This window comes from Moschus berezovskii, chromosome 15 (assembly GCF_049115385.1).
Source record: "Moschus berezovskii isolate FMDL1 chromosome 15, NW_MosBer_1.0, whole genome shotgun sequence".
NCBI classification, from domain to species: Eukaryota; Metazoa; Chordata; class Mammalia; order Artiodactyla; family Moschidae; genus Moschus; species Moschus berezovskii.
The window spans coordinates 72,195,891-72,214,004 of NC_142474.1; the positions used below are offsets into that span (position 1 = coordinate 72,195,891).

Sequence of the window (18,114 nt, forward strand, 5' to 3'; positions counted from 1 at the left end):
TATGCTTTGTTCTGTTATGTACATGAACTCTGCTTGACTTATCATTTCCCTAGAGTTATATCGTCAGGTTGTTTCCATTTCTTTATTACTACTATTTTCAAGTGACAATTCAACAAATATCTTCATTGTTTAGATCTTCATTTTCAGATCTGCTCTTTGGGTAAATTCCCAGAAATCATAATTATCAAATTAAACAATATTAACATTTTTATGTCAACTGATATATATCTGGGGCCACCAGCTTTTGACCCTGTGACGTTCTACACTCTTTGCTACTAACAAATCAAAAGGGAGGCAAGTCCATATTCTAAAAATTCCGATGCTTTTATAAAATTTATCTTTGAAATTTCAGCCACAGCAATAGCAAAATCTTCCCTGAGAGCAATGAGATGCTGGAGGAAGCTATGATTAACTTTGCAAAGGATGGCTAACTTCTCTTGGGAATGACTAGAATAATATTTAGTATAGCATTTACTTAAAGGAAAATGAAGCCTCAACCTTGTTTCTCGGAAACAATTGAGAGCCTAAAGCAAATTCTGGATGAGGAGCAATCTTTCCAGCAGTAAATGTACCATCATTCTTGACTGTCTTGTAACCCAGATGTCTGGGAATACCCAACTCTTAAAAAAGAAGAAAGTGTATAATAAGGAGGCCTTTGTGTTTCTTAAAAGACAATTGCAAAACAATAACCAAGGGCATTGTGCATTACTAAAGAGAGTCTGGGGGATCCTCGGGCTAGTGCTTCTCAAAGTGTGGCTCATTCACGAACTATTTATAACCAGTCAACTGCAAGTAAGTACAAAAACTGACAGCAAGCACTTAGAAACTTTCATGGCAATCTGACACTACAGCAATTCTTCTATTATATTTACAGAAGGTCTCTCTACAATGGATTGAAGGAAAAAATCAAATAAGCCCTCACCAGGGATAGTGGAGGATAGAGTATTGTTAGTCATTCAAAGCCTGGATTGGGCAAGGATCTCGAATTCGCCTGTGGCATTGACTGGAGCTATTTTACATATGTCAAGAATTCAAAAAAGCAGACAGATAACAATGAATATTGTACCCTGGAGAAGTAGTTTACAGTAATCGATATTTTACACAGTGAAGTCTCTCTTTCTGAGATTATTTTATACTCCAGGACTACCATAGATGGAAATATTGATTCTCACCTTAATTAACTAAGAAAAGTTGTGCTTTCAGCTGACATATGGAGGGATAGGAATTGTTGAGAGACTAAAATCTCCTTACTTAATCCTATTGGTTGCTCAGTTACATCAGCTAAGGATTGAAGGAGTCTCCTAATTTCGTGACTAGGTACCAAAGCTGGCCAACAGGGCAAATTTAATTGTTAGAGATGAGAAACGTGCAGTGTAGGGCAGAGTGACCAGTTTTCTACAGAGCCCACGGTCAGAGCCTGGAATTCGTAAGGGTTTATTTGGATCAAGATGAGATTACACAAGTTAACAGCAAATAGGAGATAAATACAAATTACACAAGTTAACAGCGAACAGCAGATAAATACAAATCACTCCAAATAGCGTTCTAATCTTTGTGTTAAATGATCTTTGTTTTGTATCCACACCGCATAGAGAAGTGACAAGTCGGGCACAACTGTGGGAGATGAAGATTGTTTTCAGATCTCAGGTGAAAACCAGTCCCCATAAGCTCTTCTAAAACCCACTGGCGTCTCACATTGGCAAAATACAGACATACAGGAAAGCATACCCAGGTTTTTAAGTCCTAGGGATCTGTATCTGTTGGGCTTCCCTGATAACTCAGTAGGTAAAGAATCCGCCTGCAATGCAGGAGACCCCAGGTCGATTCCTGGGTCAGGAAGATCCACTGGAGAAGGGACAGACTACCCACTCCAGTATTTAAATTGCATCCTTTACTGGCTGGGTGGCCTTGCGGAAACTACTTAACTTCTCTATGCCTCGGTTTCCTCGTCTGTAAGTAAGTAAAGTCATTCAGTTGTGTCTCTTTGTGACCCCAGTGGATGGTAGCCCACCAAGCTCCTCTGTCCACGGGATTTTCCAGGCAAGAATACTGGAGTGGGTTGCCATTTCCTTCTCCAGGGGATCGTCCCAACCCAGGGATCGAACCTGGGTCTCCAGCATTGCAGGCAGACGCTTTATCGTCTGAGCCACCAAGGAAACCCCTTCCTCATCTGTAACATGGGGCTAATAATAACATCTATAACTGAAGGGGATTGAGCAGTACAAACTTCCAGCTCTAAGATAAATAAGTCATGGAGGTGGGTGTAATGTACATAATAGGGAATGAAGTCAGTAACATTGTAGCAACTCTGGATGGTGACAGATGGTAACTGGTATTAATGTTGTGATGCTCTAATAAGTAAAAATACCAAATCACTATTTTGTACCCTTGAAACTAATATCATACTGTATGTTAACTATAACTCAATAAATAATAATGGGCTTCCCAGGTGGTGCTAATAGTAAAGAACCCCCCTGCCAATGCAGGAGACAAAAGAGACACAGATTCAATCCCTGGCTTGGGAAGATCCCCTGGAGGAGGGCATGGCAACCGACTCCAGTATTTTTGCTTGGAGAATCTCATGGACAGAGGAGCCTGGCAGGCTACAATCCATAGGCTCACAAAGAGTCGGACATGACTGAGGTGACTTAGCACAAAAAATAATAACAATAATCCCCATACCCCTTGTAGAATTGGTAGGAGGATTAAATAAAATTGCCCAACTCACAAAGGTGCAGTTGTTTTAATATTTACTCCTCTCCTTAGAGTCAACCTTGCTACTCTGCTCATCAATCAAGGGTTGACTGTTTCCCACCAATAATTCCAGTATTGGGGGAATTACTAGGAAATTAGGAGACCTACTTCTTGCTTTGTAGGTCTTAGAATGCAATCAGAGAAAGAAATAATTATAAATAGTAAATGAAACATATTAACTCGTAACAGAGTCAGAACTATTGATAGAGTTAAAAACATGAGAAACATACTTGAAAATTTACTCATGAAGAATTTCAGCCTAATGTTGTGCATGTGTGGATTTTGGAAGTAAGAAGAGTGAGCTCAGGACTTCCCTTGTGGTCCACTGGTTAAGATTCCACCTTCCAAAGCAGGGAGTGCAGGTTTGATCCCTGGTCGGGGACATAAGATCCCTCATGTCTGGTGAGCAAAAAAAAAAAAAACCAAAACATAAAACAGAAGAAATATTGTAACAAATTCAACAAAGACTTTTCAAATGGTCAACAAAAACAAAAGAACCTTTAAAAAAAAAATCAAATGGTCATACACATATAAAAACTCAAGCACTCAAAAATAAGGATCTCTAAAAGACTGTATGGATAAGAGAGTTGGACTGTGAAGAAAGCTGATCACCGAAGAATTGATGCTTTTGAACTGTGGTGATGGAGAAGACTCTTGAGAGTCCCTTGGACTGCAAGGAGATCCAACCAGTCCATTCTCAGTTCAGTTCAGTCGCTCAGTCGTGGACATGAGTTTGAGTGTACTCCGGGAGTTGGTGATGGACAGGGAGGCCTGGCGTGCTGTGATTCATGGGGTCGCGGAGAGTCGGACACGACTGAGCGACTGAACTGAACTGAACTGAACTGAAAAGACTGTAAAGACATTAGGATAACAATTCAGTTTCTTTTATGCCTCTGCACTCACACTACCTCCAGGACACTAAAAACTGCGTCTCGTTGAGGTTAGGACCTCAACCAAGCATATCTGCTCCTCTTCCAGAATGTTCTGTCTCAGGGAATGTTAGATATCCCCATTAGGCAGTTGCCCCAACCAGAAACCCTCATTGTATTCCCCAAATTCTTCATCCTTTTGCTTTTGATTAACAACAAAATTATATTGATTCTTCCCTCTTGTCATCAGTCCCCTTTTCTTTGTCCGCACTCAGTTCAGTTCAGTCAGTCGTGTCCGGCTGTTTGTGACCCCATGGACTGCAGCACGCCAGGCCTCCCTGTCCATCACCAACTCCTGCAGCATGTTCAAACTCATGCCCATCAAGTTGGTGATGCCATCCAACCATCTCATCCTCTATCATCCTCTTCTCCTCCTGCCTTCAAACTTTCCCAGCATCAGGGTCCTTTCCAAGGAGTCAGTTCTTTGCATCTGGTGGCCAAAGTATTGGAGTTTCAGCTGCAGCATCAGTCCTTCCAATGAATATTCAGGACTGATTTCCTTTAGAATTGACTGCTTAGATCTCCTTGCAGTCCAAGGGACTCTCAAGAGTCTTCTCCAACACCACAATTCAAAAGCATCAATTCTTCTGCATTCAGCTTTCTTAATGGTCCAACTCTCATATCCATACATGACTACTGGAAAAACCATAGCTTTGACTAGACAGACCTTTGTCGGCAAAATAATGTCTCTGCTTTCTAATGTGCTGTCTAGGTTTGTCATAGCTTTTCTTCCAAGGAGTAAGCATCTTTTTATTTCATGGCTGCAGTCACCATTTACAGTGATTCTGGAGCCCAAGAAAGGAAAGTCTGTCACTGTTTCCATTGTTTCCCCATTTATTTGCCATGAAATGATAGAACTAGATGCCATGATCTTAGTTTTCTGAATGTTGAGTTTTAAGCCAGTTTTTTCACTCTCTTCTTTCACTTTCATCAAGCGGCTCTTTGGTTCCTCTTCAATTTCTGCCATAAGGGTGGTGTCATCTGCATACCTGAGGTCATTGACATTTCTCCCTGCAATCCTAATTCCAGCCTGTGCTTCATCCAGCCTGGCAACCTGTCCACAGTGTAACCCAGTCATAGACATATCTTCCATGAATTAATCAGAACAGTCCTGGAATTTCTCTATCTCCGATCTTGTTCTTTCCAAACCAGTTGCTTCCTTGCTATCAGAATGATCTTCCTAAAATAGGTACATTTACCTCTTTGCATTCACTTGCTTCAAAGGTTTCCCATGCCCTGAGGAGTTAGCCTGCCAGGGAGAAACCTCCAGAACATGGCTCCTGTTTACCTCTCCCATCTTCTAACTTGCTCTTCTTCCACATGCCTCACAAACCTTATGCCCACATCTCCAGGGTCAGCTCCCCAGTACTTAAACTCCACTCACGTTTGGCCTTAGCCTATGTTTTCTTCTTCTGGGTTGGCCACTTCTGCCTCTCCTTCAGGACTTCTTCCTGTTTTCCAAAGGCAAGGCACTTCCATATGCTCATAGCAGCTACTAACTTATTTTTCTCTCTCCCCAAAGAAATATGACATCTATTCCTAGGGATCTCCCAGGACCTAGGACTATGTATGACACTTTCAGTTCAGTTCAGTCGCTCAGTCATGTCCAACTCTGTGACCCCATGAACCACAGCACACCAGGCCTCCCTGTCCATCACCAACTCCCGGAGTTCACTCAAACTCATGTCCACAGAGTCGGTGATGCCACCCAGCCATCTCATTCTCTGTCGTCCCCGTCTCCTCCTACCCCCAATCCCTCCTAGCATCAGACTTTTTTCCAGTGAGTCAACTCGTCGCATGAGGTGGCCAAAGTATTGCAGTTTCAGTTTTAGCATAAGTCCTTCCAATGAACACCCAGGATTGATCTCCTTTAGAATGGAATGGTTGGATCTCCTTGCAGTCCAAGGGACTCTCTAGAGTCTTCTCCAGGACCACAGTTCAAAAGCATCAATTCTTTGGCGATCAGCTTTCTTCACAGTCCAACTCTCACATCCATAGATGACCACGGGAAAAACCATAGCCTTGACTAGACGGACTTTGGTTGGCAAAGTAATGTCTCTGCTTTTTAATATGCTATCTAGGCTGGTCATAACTTTCCTTCCAAGGAGTAAGCATCTTTTAATTTCATGGCTGCAATCAGCATCCACAGTGATTTTGGAGCCCAAAAAAATAAAGTCTGACACTGTTTCCACTGTTTCCCCATCTATTTCCCATGAAGTGATGGGATCAGATGCCATGATCTTCGTTTTCTGAATGTTGAGCTTTAAGCCAAGCTTTTCACTCTCCTCTTTCACTTTCATCAAGAGGCCTTTGAGTTCCTCTTCACTTTCTGCCATAAGGGTGGTGTCATCTGCGTATCTGAGGTTATTGATATTTCTCCCGGCAATCTTGATTCCAGCTTGTGCTTCTTCCAGCCCAGCGTTCCTCATGATGTACTCTGCATATAAGTTAAATAAGCAGGGTGACAATATACAACCTTGACGTACTCCTTTTCCTATTTGGAACCAGTCTGTTGTTCCATGTCCAGTTCTAACAGTTGCTTCCTGACCTGCATACAGGTTTCTCAACAAGCAGGTCAGGTGGTCTGGTATTCCCATCTCTTTCAGAATTTTCCAGTTTATTGACTATGTATGACACATAGTTCATCTTTAAAGTTTATCTGTTGGATTAAATGGATGGGTGAATGGATGGAGGGATAGATGGATAGATGGATGGATGTGTGGATGGAAAGAATGAATGAGAAAAGTAATTGCAACCATTTTCCGTGACTTGGTTTGACACCAAGTTCCAGTGAGTGAGAAGATTATGGACACCCAAGCAGATAACACTGGAGATTACTAGTTACCAAACTTTTACTTTTTCAGCCAATCAAGGACTGTAAATTTTCCTTCCAGTTTCATTACAGTGATTTCACATTAATGCTACTAACATTTTATCAATGAAGATCCAGTTTTAATTTTTTTTTTTTTTACAATAAATTCTACATCTTTGACAACTAAAGGGCAAAAGAAAACACTTATCACACAGATCTTCCTGATAGGGTTACAGGGGGAGCCTCTCAGGGGGAGCCTCTCAAGGGGAGCCTAGTGTTTTAGATGGGCTTCTGTTTGTCATTTTTTCCAACTGTTTGGTGCAGGCGTCCTGAGTCAGAAAGTTTCCAGATTAAAAGCTAATTTGCTTTAGACCCTCCTGATGGAGAGCCTGAGCTTTGTTGTTCACCAGGGTAAAGTGTAATTTTCTGACTTCCCGACTCTTTAGTTTGAGACAATAATCCACTCTGTCTCCTCTTAATTAAAGCAAATAGCCCCAGCTCACAATGGTAGTTCAGAAGGGGCTGGTCTTCTGGTTCCCTCCTTGCAAGGAGCTAATTGATTTCCAAATGATAATGGTGTTTACATTAGAAAAGCCAAAGCCCTTGTATTTAGTCCTCAGCGCACGAAACCTTCCCAGGTCTCATGAATATCAAATGGCCAAAATACCTCCACTGTGGTCAGTGCCTCTTAAGGGGTCAAGCTTCTGTTCCACAATATTTAAGGAGGTAATTGGTTAATTTCTGTTTTACATGCTAGGCTCCTACATTCCAGTTTCATCCCAAGGAGGAGTCTTCTTGGAATTTTCGAGGAATTGCTTTCACAATTTAAAACCTCATTATTTTACAATAAAGGGCCCCAAGGTGATGCTGGAGCAGTGGGTAGGTCTGAATTTTAAGGATAATTTTGGAAGCTCATTCATACGACAGTTTTGGGGAAGGAGCTTGGGAGAAAGAAAAAGCACAGAAACCACACAGCACTTGAATAGCATTTCACAGTATGGGAGTGAAGATGGTGTGTATTACCACGAGTTTGAAATGACGTCTTTCTATGGTACACACATGTACATAGACGTCTAAAGGGCTGATTGTTCCATCTTTGTTTTAAAGTCATGGGAACAATCCTTCAAAATACAAAAATACCTATGGTTGATTCATGTTGATGTATGGCAAAAACCATCACAATATTGTAGAGCAATTATCCTCCAATTAAAATAAAAATTTTAATAGCAAAATACACATTCTTATTTCCATGATCTCTACCAAGTTTTTCTAGCATCTTGAGCTTCAGATAAATTAGTAAATATCTCAAATACCCTTGTTTAGAAATCCAAACAATAATCAAAACAAATCATGGTTATTACAGATCAAAGGCTGGCCTTCCACAGAGACTTACACAAATATTAAACCCACTTTTCACCACCACATGGAACGTGAGGTTCAGACAAGACTATCGTGGATGGGAATGGGTATTTGTCAAGCAAGAGAAGAGCAGGAATTTTCCAGAAACTGAGTTCTATTTGTAAAGAAACTATTCTCTGTAAATATGTTTTTGATCACAGCAAATTGTTGAAGCAACACCCCAAGAAGAGAGGTGGTCCAGACAGCATTTCAATATAATCACTTTCTAAGAAATTAAAACAGTGGCTAATTTCTCTCGTAATTAAAAAAATTCTGTTCATTGGCACACACATCCATCCTAATGCCACATTTAGCAAATGCTTTCATTTTTTAAAAATATCACCTCTAATGCACTAGCCTCTCTTCCATCAAGAAAGGCATGGTTGTAATTTACAAAGCTCTTTCTTCCCGTGGATTCTTAGTTCAACCTTCTTTCTTCTCTTTGAGTCGCTGTCTTTCAGTCAATCCTGAGGCATTTCCCTTTCATTTTTCTTTTTGTAGTTATAATGTTATTGCATAAGTCTCTCAAATTGGTCAACTTATACATTGTATACATAAATTTTATATTACAAGTTTATATATGTCACCTTGAAAATTTTTATAGTCTCACGATCTATATATCTATATATCTATTATCTGTATGTCTATATTTGTACATCTATACACAACTCTGAGACTGACCACACATAGATAGATATGGTTTGAGAGACTGGAGTAACAACGAGTACTGTATATATACATATATGTGTGTGTATGGGAGTTGGTGATGGACAGGGAGGCCTGGCATGCTGTGATTCATGGAGTCACAAAGAGTCGGACACCACTGAGCGAGTGAACTGAACTGAACTGATATGTATATATATAGTATATAACCAGTACTATATACACACACACAGCTTTTGCAGGTAACACTAGTAGTAAAGAACCTGCCTGCTAATGCTGGAAACAAGAGATGGGTTCGATCCCTGGGTCAGGAAGATCCCCTGGTAGGCATGCAAACCACTGCAGTATTCTTGCCTGGAGAAGCCCACGGACAGAGCAGCTTGGGGGCTACAGTCCATAGGTGTGCAAAGAATCAGACATGACTGAAGCAACATAGCACACACACATATAGTTCTCCAGGGATGACATTTTACAGATTAGGAAGAATTAAATCTTATCAAGATTAAATGCTTTACCCAAGGTCTCCAAACTTGTTAATAGCACAGAAAGAACTTAAATAGCCCATTTTCTACTATATATCCTATTCTAAAAATTTCAGTAAAAATCACCTATCATTCATCATTTTGGTCAGTGGAGCAGGCTGGTGAGACTGGAAACCAAACAAATGTTTCAAAATGAAGAAACCTTGATGGTGACTTCCTAACTTTTGGGACAAGGGCACATAGTATACAGATAAAATCTTACGCTGGAAACCCTGCAGGTTTCTAAATCTTTGGTGGAAGAACTCTGCATGGTCAAATATTGCTTTAATAAATGAGTCATTGGCCGGGGCTGGAGATTGTTCTGTTTTTTTTTTTTTATTTTTAATTAGAAAGATTGTTCACCTTGATTATACTCTTTAACAGGACTTGTCATGTGGGTGTTAAAATAATAGCCCATGTCTCAGTGTAAAAGAGGGAGAGAGCTGAAAGTTTGGATCATGTCCTGGAAATCAAAAGGACATGGAATCACCTGCCTCTGTAGGTGAAAGTGACACCTTACAGAACAGAAATGTGGGTCCCTGACCATCAGGGGCCCATATTTTGTTCCTACTTAAATGAAGAAGGAACCTTGGTAGGAGCCCAGAGTGACATAACTGATAATCCTCAAAGGTAGCAAGACCGAGGGAAAAGAAAACAGAAGTGAAGGGGAGGAAGTAGAATGTAGAACTTAGATGCAGAGCAAGCCACATCGGAAAAGAAGTAATTCACAAGAAGTAAACATCAGTATCGATGCCTTAAGAGTCTGGGAAACTAAAAGGCAATTTTCGGAAACTCTCAAATATAGCTTTAAATAATAAAAAGCTGAAATCGTCTCTTACAAAGCAAAGTCTCCTTTGAAAGGATTCCAGAAAACCGTGAAATGCTGTTGATAAGACTGTGCCAATTTGTAAAGCTTGCCACAATCTCCAGCTCACGTTTTCCCTCTTTTTTTCCTCCTTTCTTTCAAAAAAAAAAATTTCCCCCTGAGCTTTGTTAGTCCTAGAGAAGCTCTGATGACAACAACAAAAACATGAAGTGTTTTCTAAAGCAGAAACCTCTTCTCCCCTACAAGGCGGGGGAGGGAGGACGGTGGTGAAGCGGGTGGACGCAATGAATTTACTTCCACAGAAATGATGTTAAAACAGCATTTGCAAAGCCAGAGAAAAGATTTTTGATGGAAAGCTCAGGGAAGGATGTGTAAGCTAGCTCCTGAAGTTTCTCGCCCTTATCAGCCATTGTATTCACGATTAATTATGGGTTCTCTCCAATCTCTCACTTCACTCAAATGTTTACCCACCCAGAGAGAGGGGGCTGACTGACTTTTTTTCAACTCAAGTCAACTTTTAACTAGTGGCATCTTAACTTTCTTAAAGTGTGACTTCCCAGTTGTTTTTAGGTATTTTCCCTTTCCCGTGTTGACCGATTATTTTCAATTAGGATTATAACTGCATTGTACAGTTAAGAGGCCCAATTAATATCTTTAAAGCAACAATGTGAAGGAGCATGTAGTGGAACCTTTATATTTAACTGTCAAGAAATAATCATGCCTTACATTTACGGAGCACTCTTCACCCAGAAGGGTACCAAAGTGCTCTTACAAATTCCACACACGCTGTCAGAATTAAAGGTCAGAATTGTGGCCCCAGCGGTACAGCATCCTCCTGGAAGTGAAGAAGGAAAGCCTATCACAGTAGCACTTAAGAAAAATGTGGAAACAAACAAACCCCCCTAAATGCATCATATTCAAACTGCTGAAATCTAAAGATAAAAAATCTGGGACTTGGTGGTGCACCAAGATAGTATGCCTGGGGGCACAGTGGATAAGAATCTGCACCCCCTCCCCAAATGCAGGGGACACAGGTTCAATCCCTGGTCCAGGAAGATTCCACATGCCTCGGAGCAGCTAAGCCCCAGTGCCACAACTACCGAGCCCATGTGCAGCAACTACTGAAGCCTAGACATGCTAGATCCCGTGCTCCCCAACAAAAGAAGCCACCGCAATGAGAAGTCCGCACACCACAGCTAGAGAAAGCTCAAGCAAAACAAGGAAGCCCCAGCGCAGCAAAAAGCAAACTGCATAAATTTTAAAAATCATTGACCATAGATGTAAAGATGGACTTCCCTGGTGGCTCAGATGGTAAAGAATCTGCATGCAGTGCAGGAGACCTGGGTTTGACCCCTGGGTCAGAAAGATGCCCTAGAGAAGAGAATGGCAGCCCACTTCAGTATTCTTGCCTGGAGAATTCCACGGACAGAGGAGCCTGGCAGGCTACAGTCCATGGGGTCGCAAAGAGTCAGACACGACTAAGCAATTAACACTAACACTACTATAGATATTTAAAAAAAAAAAAAAAGCCAGAAGGCAAGTAGGAAATAAAAAAGAAATATAGGGGAAAGAAAAATTAATTAGAATAGACTCCTCATCAGAAACTGTGCAAATAGAAAGACAATATGCTCAAAGAAATGCTTCAAAATATTTAAAAGAAAAAAACCATCAGCCCCAAATTCTATACACAAACTATCAAAAGTGAAAGAAATAATTTCAATAAATTTATAAGATTTTGAAATATGTGATTAAAGAAAGAAAAGAAAATGTTAAAGTCTCTAATTTAATTGGAACAGGGAAGGCAGTTGAGCCAATCCAAGGCAGTCATCCTAGGAAATGACTGGAAGAGGGCCCTGCCCCGCCAGAAGCAATAGTACAGCAAGCTGCATAAAGGACTTACATGGGGATACTGAACCCCCTTTTCAGGGATGGGAAAGGACGATCCCATGATACCATGGCAAGTCTGCGATTACTTGCTTTCCAACACCCAAGGCAAATTCATCACAGCAAATCAGAGTCTGCCAGCCTCTAATGGGCCATCTGTCATCCACAGGCACTCACTCCATCCTCACTCAGGAATCTGTGGCCACCTGGCTTCAGCATTGCCTGTGATGCCAACCAGGTATGCTAGAAGATGAGAATGTAACTGTTCCCTTGACAGACCGTAGAAAGTGCTTGTACAGGGGAGGAGCGGGTGGACATGCAGGAAGACCCCCACTTTCCCAGTCACCTATCCAACAGCAGATCAAAAGGCTGAAACACAAACATGGGTCTTACATATCCTCATATTCCTACTAAGCAAAGTAAATCTCACCCCCAGGGGCCAGCCCCTGAATTCTAAAGACCTGGTTACAGAGACAAGTCATTCACATATTCATTCAACAAACACCGGAGAGCCTCGTATGAGCCAAGGACTGATTCAGGCCCTGGAAATAGAACAAGAAATGAAACAAACAGAACCAAACAAGGTAAACAGAGTTGAGGAAGAATGGTAAGGGGAAAAAAAACAAAAACAACATTCTTCCACTCAAAAATTATAAATTGAGCCTTTACTTTGGGCTGGCCCCACATTGGACAGAAAAACAGCAGAGACCATCAGGAAAGCTGGTACCTTCCTTCTCGAAGGTTTCAGTCTAGTTTAAGTGCTTGGTGGTCACAAGTTCCCACAAGCCCACGTTTCTTTCAAACTGATGAAACGCAATGAAAGAAAAGGGCTGCAGTGAGGAGCTCCTGAAACAGCAGGAGATCACAGGCTGCTGATTGCAGGCTGGAGCAGCCAAAAGGAATGTGAAGTGACCAAGAGCATGTCCCTTAGAAAAGAGCAAACAGCACCTTAGGGAGAATTTTTTTCCCCCCAAGAATAAGAAGAGCCCTCAGAGGAGAGATTTGATCAAGAGCTGTTGGGTAAGACCCCTGGGGAAGATGCAACCTGTAATTCTGGCATCACATGATTGCTTCCCTCTGGCACCTGGTGGGAGGGGTAGGAAAGGAGCTGATAAGGAAGAGATGACTTGGATGCCAAGACCAGGTCAAAGGGAGCAGGCAAAGCCACTGAGGAACCAGCCGTGCCCATTTGTTTGCCCGCTCAACTTCAAACTGCTTTCAGGGTCAGCTGTTGTTCAGTTGTTCAGTCGTGTCCGACTCCGCGACCCCATGGACCGTAGCCTGCCAGGCTGCTCTGTCCATGGGATTCTCCAGACAAGAATACTGGAGTGGGTTGCCATTCCCTTCTCCAGGATCTCCCCAACAAAGGAACCGAACCCACATCTCCTTTATCTCCTGCATCGCAGGCGAATTCTTTACCATGGGCAGGCAGACATTTCTCCCACGAAATTCACGTACCTTAAACAGCTGGCTGAGTCATTGTGTTGAAATGACAGTAAAGAGAAGCAAGAGGGTGGTCATCAAGGAAAATTCTTTTTAAAAAATTTCAGGTTTGCAGGGAGAAGGGAAGAGAAAATTGTATTCCTTTCCTCCTGTAATAAGCAAGCATTTATATAAAATATAATACATCAGGACTTCCCTGGTAGTCCAGTGGCTAGAGCTCTGTGCTCCCAATGTGGGGGAGCCCAGGTTTAATCCGTAATTAGGGAGCTGGATCCCACATGCCGCAATGCAGATCGAAGCTGCAACCAAGACCTGGTGCAGCCAAATAAATAATTTTTTTTAATTTTTAAAAATACATACAATGTATTGATACAATTATTTTGGAGGATGAGTTTAAAAAAAAAAAAAAACTCACTCTCTAGAGAAAAAGGACCCCAACAAATATGACAACTTCTAGAGAAATGGTAAACAAGATAGCTGTGCTGCTGTTGTTGTCGTTCAATTGCTAAGTCGTGTCCAACTCACTGCGATCTCATGGACTGTAGCCCACCAGGCTCCTCTGTCCATGGGATTTCCCAGGCAAGAATACTAGAGTGGGTTGCCACGTCCTTCTCCAGGGAATCTTCCCAGAGCAGGGATTGAACCCAACCCATGTCTCCTGCATTGCAGGCAGATTCTTTACCACGGAGCCACCTGAGAAGCCCAGATAGCTATGTCAGGAAAGAGAAGAACTTGAGTGTGACTTTGATCCAGGGGCAGAAGAGAAAGAGGCGAAATAAAAAGGAAGTGGAGGAGGCAGACAGTAGCTGTGAAACCAGCTCCAAAGCAGAGGTGTGGACAGGAATTAGGGGGCACTGGGTGAGGGCTGAGGCGGAGTCACAGTCAGCTGAGACCTCAGCACTCACGGGATGGGAACCTGAGGATGCTGCCACAGTGGCTGAAAGACAGCAGCATCCTTTCCCATCTTGAGACTTCTTTAAGTTTGCTCACTCTCACCGTCTCTGCGCTTCTATTGACTGCAACCGCCATCTGAGCCAATCAACCCTCTGGGCAACACCCACCAGGTCAGATGTTACCACATCTGCCAAAATTTCACATGCCGCAAAGTCAGGCTCCGTCTCTGAATTTATAGTCGACTCATTATCAGCGTAAAAGCACCTGTAAGTGTTAGTCGCTCAGTTGTGTCTGACTCTTTGCTACCCCCTGGACTGTAGCCCGCCAGGCTCCTCTGTCCACGGAATTCTCCAGGCAAGAATACTAGAGTGGGTAGCCATTCCCTTCTCCAGGGGAATCTTCTCATCCCAGGGATCGAATTGGGGTCTCCTGCATTGCAGGCAGATTCTTTACTGTCTGAGCCACCAGGGAAGCTCCTATATATCCCTCTTTTAAAATTTGGAATGCGCTCCTGTCCTGACAATATTCCCAACATTCTTTCCCCCAGACCACATCCAGCCCACCCACTTCTTCCCTTCTTACTCTTTTTCTCCCCCTTGAAACATCTCTCCTCATCTCAAAATTCACATCTCCTAGGTAAGTTCCAACCAAAGATAGTCTTATAATTCCAGCTTCTAAACAGATCAGTTGCCCAACAAATGCTTGTTATGTAATCCCAAGCATCATACACTGGGGAATGTAAGAGGTAAGAGGTATAAGGCAAGGCAGGTGCCCTGGGAGAATTTCGGTTGAGATAAAACACAAAAAGTGATTCTGGAATTTTAGGAGAAAAAAATACCTGTGAGCTTCCTGGGTCCTCAACGGCCACATTCTTGTTCTAACTGCTCCTACTTATTCCTTCCAATTTAACCCTACAAAACACACATAACATTAAACACTCAAGAAATATTCTCACATCCCCCATTTACCCTAAGAGCAGACCCCAGTCCTACCCACTTTTGTCCCATCCATCATCAAGATTCTGCCTGATTCTCTCTGATCCTTTCTTTCTGCCCTGACATATCTGAAATCTCACGTAATCCTCCTTTCGGTACGCATCCAACCTGAAAACCTTCTGCCTCAACAGAGAAATTTGCTGACTAATTAGTTAATGCTTTTAAAACAATACAAAGTACTTCAAATGTTTAATCTCTGGTTACTATTTTTAATCTCCTTAAACTACTCTAATTTTATGTTTCCTCTTGGTGCATTAAATTACCCAGAACTTACAATGGTTTAGTCTCCTAAGTCACCTCAGCAGCGATGGAGTTTTCCGTTTAAAACTCACAGTGCCTTCTCATTTAAAGTGAGTATCAGGGGAATTTTTTTTTTCCTTCCTAAAAACAAGTTCCCAGAAAATGTTCCTTCCTCCCCTCATGGGATCTCAGTGATAGCCAATGTTAGCCACGAACAGTCACATCTCTCCCAAAAGTGCATTTGTATTGTGTTCCATTAGTAAACAGAAGACTGCAGAGAGCTATCGGCAAATCTCTGTGTACAGACTGTAGAAAAAGTTATTTCATCCTGGAGATTATATCGAGAAGCTGCTGGTCCTCTTTTTTTTCTTAATCTGCGGCTTATCACAGCTCAGATGAGTGATGGAGCACAGAGATGAAGGGGAAGAATGTCAACTACTTGGCAAGTTCACCAACCAGAAGATTTCCAGGGAAGCTTCACCTGAGATTCATGGAGCAGGTATTAGGAAACCCTAAGGGTGGGCCTGTCAATTCCAAGATTGTTCTAAGAAGCACCCCAAAGGCAGGACGAGGGGTTAGGAGCTGGTTTGGCTCCACCACCAAATGCTGAGCAACAGTAGGTGATTGTCTCCATTTCTCTGAGCGTTGCTTTCCTTATTGATAACATGAGTATTAAAGTAGATGACCTGTGATGTCTTTTCTGGCTTCAAAGGAAATAACTGAGGGAATTCCCTGTGGTCATGGTTAAGATTCCATGCTACCAGTGTTAGTCAGGGAACTAAGATCCCACATGCCATGCAGCATGGCCAATTTTTTTTTTTAATGCAAACTTGGAATTCCCTGGTGGTCCAGTGGTTAGGACTCAGCACTGTCACTGCTGTGGACCTGGGTTCAATCCCTGGTTCAATCCCAGGAAGCTGCACAGCATGGCAAAAATAAAAATTAAAAGAAATAGGTGAATAAAGTTTGTACAGAACAAGAAATTCATAAATGGGATATGAGTCTAATTTGGGAGAGATTTGAATTCCTTCTAGGCAATGTTTTAAAGTTCGAGCTATAATATCAGATACTTTTGAAAGGAAATTTTCAAGTCCGAGTTGCCAGTTCATCCTCTGGGACAGGGTTATTTTTAATAAAATTCAGAGTAGCTGAGGAGTTGGGTTTGGTGAGGTCTTTGTGGACCATAATATTTATAATATAATGTTAATAAATGCAACCTTGGAGTGAAAATGTGAAGAGCTCCAAACATAGAACTCCATCAGGCCTTCAGATCAGCAACTCCAACTAACCAAAGCTCTGATGCTCAAAGTAAGTTACCTTCCCAGCTTCCTTCCTCCCTCCCTCACTCTCTTCCTTCCTTCTTTGCCTTCTGTCACATAACCCAGCAATTCCACTCCCAGATATATACCCCAGAAAACACTAATTCAAAAAGATACATGCAGCCCAAAGCTCATAGTAGCATTGTTTACAATAGCCAACTCATGGAAGCAACCCAAGTGTCCATCAACAGATCAACGAGTAAGGAAGATGTGGTACATCTACTAAATGGAATACTACTCAGGCATGAAAAAGAATGAAATTTTGCCATTTGCAGCAACATCGATGGACTTGGAGGGTATTCTGCTCAGTGAAATAAGTCAGACAAAGACAAATACTATATGATATCACTTATATATGGAATCTAAAGAATAAAACTAGTGAATATGACAATAAAGAAATGCACTCACAAAGAGAACAGACTAGCGGTTGCCGGTGTGGAAGAGAAAAGGAGGGAGGGGCAGTTTAGAGGTAGGAGAGTAAGAGGTAAAAGCTATTAGGTATAAAATAAGCTATAAGGATATATTGTACAACACAGGGAATATCCCAATGTTTTAGAATAACTATAGATGAAGTATAACCTTTAAAAATTGTGAATCACTATGTTGTACACCTGTAGCTTTTATAGTGTATATCAACTATATCTCAATTTAAAAAGATTATATGTAGGTTATACTGTCCCAGGGGATTAAATGAAATGAGATAATACTACATGTAAGACTCAGTGCCTAGGATCCAGTGCCCAGTAAATATCAGGTATTCCTTCTGATATTGATCCATAAGAGGAAAAATTGAGAGTGAAAATAAATGGTCCTTGTTTCTTTCAGTAGTAATACAAAGGCCTGCTCTCTGACAAAATGCTCTGTTTTCAGAGACTATCTGAAAATATTTTTCCCGTAAAGAAAATTCTACCTTATTCCTCCTCCTGCACCAAACCCTCCCACTCACAATTTGACTCCATATGCAAGATTCTTAAAATTCATGGCAATTGTTCTGTAATAATTTTTAATGTAGGCACTTCCCTGGTTCCCAGTGTTAAAGAATCTGCCTGCCAATGCAAGAGACATGGGTTCAGTCCCTGATCTGGGTTCCATATACTGCAGAGCAACTAAGCCACAGCTATTGAGACTGCCCTGGAGCCCACGCTCCACGACAAGAGAAGCCACCACAATGAGAAACTCACATGCCACAACTAGAGAGTAGCCCCAACTCACTGCAACTAGAGAAAAGCCCACGCAACAATGAAGACCCAGCATAGCCAAAAACAGACGATAAGTACATAAATAAAGTTATTTAAAAATAATAACAATTTTTAATGTAAAGAAATAGAACCAAGGGCAGAAAGTCCACCCGTAATCATGTCTTAATTGTCTACCCGTGGACTGAAAGTATATGGCTAGCTTTTCACTCAGGCAAATTGGAGAGCTTTCTGGAAAAG

At 41.7% G+C, this 18,114-nt stretch overlaps 1 non-coding gene across 1 annotated transcript; it reads left to right on the top strand.

Moving 5' to 3' along the window:
• The first annotated feature begins 16,196 nt into the window (after positions 1–16,196).
• On the top strand, positions 16,197–16,276 carry TRNAD-GUC (transfer RNA aspartic acid (anticodon GUC)). The gene has a single exon. It is a non-coding gene; the product is annotated as a tRNA-Asp (tRNA).
• The last annotated feature ends 1,838 nt before the right edge of the window (positions 16,277–18,114 follow it).